Below are 10,979 nucleotides of genomic sequence, written 5' to 3' on the forward strand. Positions count from 1 at the left end.
ATGGTTCTGAAAACTGAATGTGCATTCATCACCTAGTGTGTGCGAACTCAGTCCTTTTAGTCATGTCTGACTCTTTGCAGCCCCATGGACCATAGCCCGCCAGGTTACTCTGTCCATGGGAGTCTCTAGGCAAGAATACTGTAGTGGGTTGCCATTTCCTCCTCCAGAGGATCTTCCTGACCCAGGGATCGAGCCTGCATTTCTTATGTCTCTTGCATTAGCAGGCAAGTTCTTTACCACTGGCGCCACCTGAGAAGCCCAGGTCTAAGGCAGAATCTGAGAATTCGTATTTTTCACAGATTCCCTAGAATTGCCAAGAATGCTGGCTATGGGAATGCACCTTGAGAAATACTGCTGTAGAGATTCAAGCAATAGGCCCAATGGGTTCCAAATTTTTCTGCATTTGGGGATCATCTAGAAACCTTGTAAACTACTGAAACTTGGCACAACACCCATCAATACTCGTTTAATTAGTATGGAGTGTGACCTGAACACTGGGATTTTATCAAGCTCCCCATGTGGTTCTAACAGGTAGCAAAATTTGGGATCTGGTATATTAGGCAAAAACAAGACCAGGAGCTAACTGCGGCTCAGACCATGAACTCCTTACTGCAAAATTCAGGCTTAAATAGAAGAAAGTAGGGAAAACCACTAGACCATTCAGGTATGAACTAAAACAAGTCCCTTACCATTATACAGTGAAAGTGACAAATAGATTCAAGGCATTAGATCTGATAGACAGAGTGCTTGAAGAACTGTGGGCAAAGGTATTTCTGACATTGTACAGGAGGCAGTGATCAAGACCATCCCCAAGAAAAATAAATGCAAAACGTCAAAATGGTTGTCTAAGGAGGCCTTACAAATAGCTGAGAAAACAAGAGAAGCTAAATGCAAAGGAGAAAAGGAAAGACATACCCATCTGAATGTAGAGTTCCGAAGAATAGTAAGGAGAGATAAGAAAGCCTTCCTCAATGAACAATGCAAAGAAATAGAGGAAAACAATAGAATGGGAAAGACTAGAGATCTCTTCAAGAAAATTAAAGATACCAAGATAATACTTCATACAAAGATGGGCACAATAAAGGACAGAAACAGTATGGACCTAACACAAGTGGAAGATATTAAGAAGAGGTGGCAATAATACACAGAAGAACTATACAAAAAAGAGCTTCATGATCCAAATAACCATGATGGTGTGATCACTCACCTAGAGCCAGACATCCTGGAATGCAAAGTCAAGTGGGCCTTAGGAAGCATCACTATGAACAAAGCTACTGGAGGTGATGAAATTCCAGTTGAGCTATATCAAATCGTAAAAGATGATGTTGTGAAAGTGCTGCACTCAATATGCCAGCAAATTTGGAAAAGTCAGCTGTGGCCACAGGACTGGAAAAAGTCAGTTTTCATTCCAATCCCAAAGAAGTGCAATGCCAAAGAACACTCCAACTACCACATAATTGTACTCATCTCACATGCTAGTAAAGTAATGCTCAAAATTCTCCAAACCAGGTTTCAACAGTACATGAACTGTGAACTTCCAAATGCTCAAGCTGGATTTAAAAAAGCCAGAGGAACAAGAGATCAAATTAACAACATTTGTTGGATTATCAAAGAAGCAAGGGAGTTCCAGAAAAACATCTCCTTTTGCTTTATTGACTATGCCAAAGGCTTTGACTGTGTGGATCACAACAACTGTGGAAAATTCCTAAAGAGGTGGGAATACCAGACCACCTTACCTGCCTCCTGAGAAATCTGTATGCAGGTCAAGAAGCACCAGTTAGAACTGTACAGGGAACAACAGATTGGTTCCAAATGAGGAAAGGATATTGTCACCCTGCTAATATCACTTATATGCAGATTACATCATGTGAAATGCTGGGCTGGATGAAACACAAGCTGGAATCAAGATTGCTGGGAGAAATATCAATAACCTCAAATATGTAGATGACACCACCCTTATGGCAGAAATCAAAGAAGAACTAAAAAGCCTCTTGATGAAAGTGAAAGAGGAGAGTAAAAAAGCTGGCTTAAAATTTAACATTCAGAAAAGTAAGATCATGGCATTCAGTCCCATTACTTCATGGAAAATAGATGGGCAAACAATAGACACAGTGACAGACTTTATTATCCTGGGCTCCAAAATCATTCCAGATGGTGACTGCAGGCGTGAATTTAAAGGCGCTTGCCCCTTGGAAGAAAAGTTATGACCAACCTAGACAGCATATTAAAAAGCAGAGACATTACTTTGCTAACAAATGTCCATCTAGTCAAAGTTATAGTTTTTCCAATAGTCATGTATGAATGGATGTAAGAGTTGGACTATAAAGAAAGCTGAGCACTGAAGAACTGATTCTTTTGAACTGTGGTGTTGGAGAAGACTCTTGAGAGTCCCTTGGACTGCAAGGAGATCCAATCAGTCCATCCTAAAGGAGATCAGTCCTGGGTGTTCATTGGAAGGACTGATGCTGAAGCTGAAACTCCAATACTTTGGCCACCTCATGAGAAGAGTTGACTCATTGGAAAAGACCCTGATGCTGGGAGGGATTGGGAGCAGAAGGAGAAGGGGACAACAGAGGATGAGATGGCTGGATGGTATCACCAACTCGATGCACATGGGTTTGGGTGGACTCTGGGGGTTGGTGATGGACAGGGAGGGCTGGCGTGCTGCAATTCATGGGGTCGCAAAGAGTCGGACACGACTGAGCAACTGAACTGAACTGAACTGAGGAATGAAATAGGGAATATTATTGCAGATTGTGCATGCATCAAAAGGATAGTAAGGAAATACTATGAACAGCTCTACATGCACACATTTGACAGTTTAGAGGCAGTTAACTAATTCCTCAAAAACACAAACTAGTACAATTCACCTAATATGAAATAGATAATTTGAATAGACCAACAACCATAATGGTAATTGAATTTATAACCTTAAATCTTTCATAAAAGAAATTTTGAGACACAGACAGTTTCACTGGAGAATTCTCGCAACCCGTTAAAAAATAACTAACACCAGGTTTACACAATCTTTTCCAGAAAACAGAGAGGAGGAAATACTTTCCAATTCATTTAATGACACTATTATTACTCTGAAACCAAAACTAGATAAAGACATTTATCTCTTTCCCCACAAAATGCGAGAAAAATGCAAGAAAAATGCAAGAAAACCATAGACCAGTATTTAGGATGTAAATTAGTATTGAAATCCTTAACAAAATACTTGCAACAGAATTTAGTGATATATTAAAAAGTATATATACACCATTGCTAAATGTGGTTAATTTCACAGATGCAAGGCTGGTTCAGTATTTGAAAATCAACCAATGGAATCTAGCACATTAACAGGCTGAAGAATATGACCATATTAGTCTATACAAAAAACACTGAATGATATTTAATACTCATTCATAATGAAAATTCTCAGAAAAGTAGAAAAAGAGAAAATTTCCTCAACTTGATTAAGAACAAATACAAAAATCCTACATTCCTATAATGCAACATTATACTTAATGTTGTGAAACTGAATATTTTCCCACTTAATATAAAAAATAAAATAAGGATATAACTCTCATCATTCTTATTTCACACAATACTGAGTGTTCTAGCCAGAGATTGAAACAAGAAAATTAAATACAAGACATACTAACCAGAAAGGAAGAAATGGTGGATAATGCCATTGCCTCAATTAAAAAAAACTCAGGAAATTTAGCAAAAACTCCAGGAAATAAGTGGGTTCAGTAAAGTCACAGTATGGAAGATCAGCACACAAAAGTCCAATATATTTCTATATACTATCAATAAATACACTGAAACCAAAATAAAAAATATGTAACATTTTCAATTGCTCAAAAATTAAATACTTCGCTGTATATGTAATAAAGAATGCATAGGACTTTTATCCTGAAAACTACAAAGCACTTATGAAAAAAAAAAAAAAAAAAGATCTAAATAAATGTAAAGAAATACAGTGTCAAAGGATTGGAAGACTTAATATAGTAAAGCTGTCAACTGTCTCCAAATGGCATGCAAATTGAGCACATCTCTTATCAAAATCCTAGCAATGAACTAATTTTTGTAAATATACACAAGAGTATTTTAAAATTAGAATGGTAACCCAAAGGAACTAGAATAGTTAAAACAATTTTGATAAGAGAAAAATAGAAGGATTTACCCAATTTTAAGAATTATTATACAGCTACAGTAATCAGAACTGTATGATACTGGCAGAAAGATAGACACATAGATCAAAAGAATAGAACAGAGAACCCAGAAATAGACCCACTCCAAGTGATTTTTGACAAAGATGCAAAAGCAATTAACTGGAAGAAAGACACTTTTTTTCAACAAACTGGTATTTGATCAATTGGACTTCCATAAGAAAAAATATTAAAAAAAATTCGACCTAAATATATTTTAAAAATTAACTCAGAATGGATCACAGACTTAAATACAAAATATAAAGCTACAAAACTTTTGGAAGAAAGCAAGAGATCTTTGAAACCTAGGACTTATCAGATAGTTTTAAAATGACATAAAAAACATAATCCATAAAAGAAAAACTAAAAATTGACTTTATAAAATTAAAGAACCTATGAAAGACTTTGTTGATAGTAGGAGAAGACAGGTACAGATAAAATATTGTAAGCTGCATATTTGATAAAGGACTCTCATCTAGAATATATAAAGAAAATTCTAAACTCAATAGCAAAAACCAAACAATCCAATTTGAAATGGACAGAAGTAATAAAGACATTTCATCACAGAGCATATACAGACAGCAAATAAGTATATGGAAAAATGTCCGATGTCATTGGTCATCAGAGAAATGCAATTCAAAATCACAATAAAATATCAATTTATACTGTTTCTATTGTTTAGTTGCATGGGACATTTTTGTGACTCCACAAACTGCAGTCTGCCAGGCTTTTCTGTCCATAGGATTTTGAATACTGGGGTGGGTTGCCATTTCCTTCTCCATGGGCTCTTCCCAACCCAGGGATCCAACCCATATTCTTGCTTGGCAGGCAGATTCTTTACCACTGGGAAGCCCTAATATTAGTATACACTCAGTTCAGTTCAGTTCAGTTCAGTCGATCAGTCGTGTCCGACTCTTTGCGACCCCATGAATCGCAGCATGCCAGGCCTCCCTGTCCATCATCAGCTCCCGGAGTTCACCCAGACTCACGTCCATCAAGTCAGTGATGCCATCCGGCCATCTCATCCTCTGTCGTCCCCTTCTCCTCTTGCCCCCAATCCCTCCCAGCATCAGAGTCTTTTCCAATGAGTGAACTCTTCGCATGAGGTGGCCAAAGCACTGGAGTTTCAGCTTTAGTATCATTTCTTCCAAAGAAATCCCAGGGCTGATCTCCTTCAGAATGGACTGGTTGGATCTCCTTGCAGTCCAAGGGACTCTCAAGAGTCTTCTCCAACACCACAGTTCAAAAGCATCAATTCTTCAGCGCTCAGCCTTCTTCACAGTCCAACTCTCACATCCATACATGACCACAGGAAAAACCATAGCCTTGACTAGACAGACCTTTGTTGGCAAAGTAATGTCTCTGCTTTTTAATATGCTGCCTAGGTTGGTCATAAGTTTCCTTCCAAGGGGTAAGCATCTTTTAATTTCATGGCTGCAGTCACCATCTGCAGTGATTTTGGAGCTCCAAAAAATAAAGTCTGCCACTGTTTCCACTGTTTCCCCCTCTATTTGCCATGAAGTGATGGGACCAGATGCCATGATCTTAGTTTTCTGAATGTTGAGCTTTAAGCCAACTTTTTCACTCTCCTCTTTCACTTTCATCAAGAAGCTCTTTAGTTCTTCTTCACTTTCTGCCATAAGGGTGGTGTCATCTGAATATCTGAGGTTATTGATATTTCTCCCGGCAATCTTGATTCCAGCTTGTGTTTCTTCCAGTCCAGCGTTTCTCATGATGTAGTCTGCATAGAAGTTAAATAAGCAGGGTGACAATATACAGTCTTGATGTACTCCTTTTCCTATTTGGAACCAGTCTGTTAGGATGGCTTAAATAAAAACCTAGTGTCAACACTAAATGCTGGGGAAGATGCAGAGACCCTGGATCACTCATACTTTGATGGTGTAAATGTAACTGGCACAGACACTCTGGAAAATAGTTTGGAATTTCTTTAAAAACTAAACATGCAACTTCCATATGACCCAGTATTTTAACTTCCAGGCATTTGTCCTAGAGAAATAGAGATGTGTTCACACAAAAGAACCAGTGAAATAATTTTTATAGCAGCTTTACTAAAGTAATCCCCAACTGGAAACAAAACAGTTCCAGTTCCAGTTCAGTCTCTCAGTTGTGTCCGACTCTTTGCGACTCCATGAATCACAGCATGCCAGGCCTCCCTATCCATCACCTGCCAGGAGCTGGCATATTGCATATTGAGTGCATATTGCATATTGCATATTGAGTGCAGCACTTTCCACAGCATCATCTTTCAGGATCTGGAATAGCTCAACTAGAATTCTATCACTGCCGGGAGCCAGCGTGAGGCACTCCGCCCGTGGCAAAGGTCATGAGGAAGGAGGCTCGGCGTACGCAAAGGCGGGATCAAGCCTCAGGAGTCCCCCTGGAAATTCTCGAGCATCTACCCCCAAAACCAGAGTCTGCCTACTTTCTGCTTTGTGCTTTCACCTACACCTCTGACTTTATGGGGGGCTGTCCCCCACTACCTCTCTCTGAAAAAAGAGTTAGCTTACAGCTCCAGTTAATAATTCCTGGGTGTGACAGTGTTTCAACCTACAAACTCCTTTGGAAATCCTCTAGCCTGCCTGAATAGGTTTTTCCGGCCACATGTGATTGTTCAGAGCCTCCCAACTGTGAGAGGCGGGAGATGTTCTAAACTGTCTAAACACAGATTCCTTTGAGTAGTTAAAAGATTGATTAGAAATTGTATTGGTGAAGGGTTTTTCACTTATTGGGCCAATGTTTGCTGCTAAGTCTCCATACTCCTTACCTACTGTGTCCTTGGCAGTGTATTGATTGATATAATGGGTGTATAGAAATGTAAGTAGTAGCCTCAATGTTTGTAACCTTGGACCCTTGAGTTAATTCTTTTCTTGATTGAGCCCACCTCACCTTTGCCCTATAGGAATGCAGCTTTGTCCAGTGCTTTTTTGAAGGCTGGTGCCTGACTTTGGAATAATCACCTTTAGAGAAAGATAAGTTTCTTAAAATGTTAACAGGCCTCCTGGCCAGAAGATGATGTAATTCACCTGAACTTTTGCATATGATAAGTTTGAAAGCCTGGCTTCGATTAGGACCAGGAACTGCTGTCCTTGCATGACTCCACCCCTTCCCCCATTATCCTCTATGCACAACTTAAGGTATAAAAACTACTTTGGAAAATAAAGTGCGGGCCTTGTTCACCGAAACTTGGTCTCCCCATGTCGCTCTCTCTCCCAAATTCTGGCTGAGTCTCCATCTGGAGCGCGGAACCCGCCATGCTTGCTAATTATGCCTGGGCTTCTAAGATCCGACCAGGAAGGCCTCAGTGTCTCCTCTCCTTTGGGAGAATGGAAGGACGCCTGCGGCCTACGTAAGTGGTGCAAACTTCTTGTCTTGAAGTTTTGTTGGTCTCCTGTGTAAACCAAGCTACTCAGCCTCTTTTCTCCACTGAATTTTCCTACTGAGCTATCCTTATTCTATTACTCTTTATATCCTTAATTAACATTTAATTAAGCAATTGTTTCCTGATCCTCGCCTACACCGTCTCTCCTTCGAATACCCTGGATCAGCCGGGGCTGGACCCCAGCAATCACCAACTCCCAGGGTTCACTCAAACTCATGTCCATTGAGTCCGTGATGTCATCCAGCCATCTCATCCTCTGTTGTCCCCTTTTCCTCCTGCCCCCACACCCTCCCAGCATCAGAGTCTTTTCCAATGAGTCAACTCTTTGCATGAAATGACCAAAGTACTGGAGTTTCAGCTTTAGCATCATTCCTTCCAAAGAACACCCAGGGTTGATCTCCTTTAGAATGGACTGGTTGGATCTCCTTGCAGTCCAAGGGACTCTTCAAGAGTCTTCTCCAACACCACAGTTCAAAAGCACCAATTCTTCAGCACTCCGCTTTCTTCACAGTCCAACTCTCACATCCACACATGACTACTGGAAAAACAATAGCCTTGAATAGATGGACCTTTGTTGGCAAAGTAATGTCTCTGCTTTTCAATATGCTATCTAGGTTGGTCATAACTTTCCTTCCAAGCAGTAAGCATCTTTTAATTTCATGGCTGCAGTCACCATCTGCAGTGATTTTGGAGCCCAGAAAAATAAAGTCTGACACTGTTTCCACTGTTTCCCCATCTATTTCCCATGAAGTGATGGGACTAGATGCCATGATCTTTGTTTTCTGAATGTTGAGCTTTAAGCCAACTCTTTCACTCTCCTCTTTCACTTTCATCAAGAGGCTTTTTAGTTCCTCTTCACTTTCCTATTTGTCCTTAAATGGGAAATTCGTTGGACGAGTGGTGGAATGCTATTCACCAACCGCACACACACAACCTGGACGGATCTTCAGAGAATATCAGAGAGCGCTGTGGTTCACCCCCTCCTTCCTCCACCCCTGCAGGCTGGCGCAGTAGTAGCGCCCAGGATTGCGGGTTTCACTCCTGTGCCTGCAGCACCAGGAAGAAGCGAGAGAGGAAGAGGGACGCTGAGAAGAGAAGGAAGAGGAGACAGAGTCCATGCATTACAGTAGCCGCAACCAAGCCGCAGCCCAGCAGGACTACTGAGCTTCCACCAGCCACCCCGCTCAAGGATGTGCCCAGACCACCCGGGCATATGGGCAATGAAGCTATGGGCCCTTTGAACAGCCCCCTGATGTCACCCATATTCAGGATCAGACCACTATGCCCTATGTGCAGACCACCTATGTGACTTCTTATGGTCAGACGCTCCCTGGGCGCGCAGGCGCATTGTCAGCCTGTCCCCGCAGGCGCGTTGTCAGCCCGTTCAGGGGCACGGCACCGGGGTTTGTGATGCCATCACGGCTACAGTTACCACCACTTCTCCGCTGCCATCCCGGCCTCTTACGCAGTTCAGTCTGCATATGGCACTCAGTGTGGGCAACAGCTGGCAACCACAGGGCCTGCAGGACTGTAGGATGGTAAAAAACCCCCTGAGACAAATCACCCTCAGTCTAGCATGAAGGGTTATAAGCAGCCCAGCCTTCCCCAGGTACCTGGGAGCTATCCCATGATGCCAGTCCCATCGCCACCGTCCTATCCTCCCACCAGCTAGTCCTCTGCACAACTGACTAGTTAGGATCAGAGCAGTTCCAGAAGAACATCTGGGGGCAAACGAGCAACGATGGACGCTCTGTAGCTGCTATGGTTGACAAAGCAGCTCCGGGGCAGCCCCAAATGGGATCCCGTAGTCAGACTCCAAGTCAATATAGCCAACTGAGCGGCAGCTAGGGATGGCAGAGTTCATACCCACGGGACCACCCCAGGAGCAAGGGTGTTTATGGTCAAGAGTCTGGAGGATTTTCTGGATTAGAAGAGAACCAGAGCGTGAGTGACCTCAATAACCCACGCAGGGGAAGAGGGGGATTTAGTTGTGGAGGTATGGGCAGAGGTGAGTAGGAAGGAGCACCCCAGGGAACAGTGATAAGTGCAAACCTTTCCCCTTATGTAAGACATTTATTTCTTCATTTCCATGAATAATCTGATAAGCCCAAGCTGTCCTCCAAAACGTGGAAATGTCATCTCTGTGGCATGTCTGTAGCAGCAGGTTGCTTTCTTCCTTGCCAATATACTTGGTTGGGTTGAAGAGAATAAAGAATGCTTTTGAAACTAGAGCTTTCTGTTCCCTTCATAGCTTCCAGAGGTTGAAATCCTCTGTGGGTAATAGACTTTGGGAAGAACACACAGAACCCTTCTAACAACCCCAGGTTTTTAACTAATTGTTTCTGAATGGCTGTCTTGAAATTCCTGGAGTGTATACTGCAGATAAGGAGTGCAGCTGTTTTCCACGTCTGTCCTCATGTTCTGTCTGTACTTGGGACTGTTGAGTGTAATGATGAAGATCTCAGTCCCATAACCCTTAACTATGGCCTGAGGTGCACCTGGCACACAGAGAAGCCCAAAAGGTTTGTTATTTTTTTCTTTGAAAAATTAACTAATGGATTTTAATTGGAAACTAATTACTTTACAATATTATAGTGGTTTTTGCCTTACACTGACATGAATCAGCCATGGGTGTACATGTGTTCCCCATCCTGAACCCCCTCTCCCACCCTCCCCATCCCATCTCTCAGGGTCATCCCAGTGCACCAGCCCCGAGCACCCTATGTCATTCATCAAACCTCGACTGGTGATCTATTTCACATAAGCCCAAAAGATTTTTACAGAGTATATATATATATATATATACTTTTTTTACAGAATATATATATATATATATATATATATAAAATGATAGGATAACTCTCCCCATTGGGGATTTTGAAAAATCTGAATTGGTTTGACCATTTTGATTGATGGCATAATCTGGTTTAGAAAATTTTATTTAGATCAGTAACATAACTGCTGCCTGTGCCTGCCCTTCCCCTCCGTCCTCCCATACCTTCTTCCCCTTCTGGTGTCTATACTCTGATGAAGGTGAAGTATAATGTTGTTTAACATAATCCAGAAGGCTTCATTCTATGTGTGTTTTATCCCAGTATAGACTAGTAAAAAATTATGCAGAATGTTAATATAAATTGTATTTGATGCCATGATTGGTTTAAGGAAAAACTGAATAGAATTTCTTTAAAAATATACATCAAGACGAAATACATTAAAAAGTTGATCTTTTCTAAAAAGCCAGTGTCAAAAGCTTGCATGCGGAGTCCGTGTGGTGGTGTAAATGTGTCGTATCTTGACAGTATCAATGCCAACATCCTAGTTGTGTTACTGTTCTATAACTGTGCAAGATGTCGCCCCTGTGGAGACCAGGTAAAGGATTCCTG

General features: G+C 41.4%; 1 pseudogene; it reads left to right on the forward strand.

The window, feature by feature from the left end:
* Positions 1-8,712: 8,712 nt before the first annotated feature.
* Positions 8,713-9,645, forward strand: LOC113905074 (annotated as a pseudogene).
* Positions 9,646-10,979: the final 1,334 nt, after the last annotated feature.

This window comes from Bos indicus x Bos taurus, chromosome 15, assembly GCF_003369695.1.
Source record: "Bos indicus x Bos taurus breed Angus x Brahman F1 hybrid chromosome 15, Bos_hybrid_MaternalHap_v2.0, whole genome shotgun sequence".
Taxonomy (NCBI): Eukaryota; Metazoa; Chordata; class Mammalia; order Artiodactyla; family Bovidae; genus Bos; species Bos indicus x Bos taurus.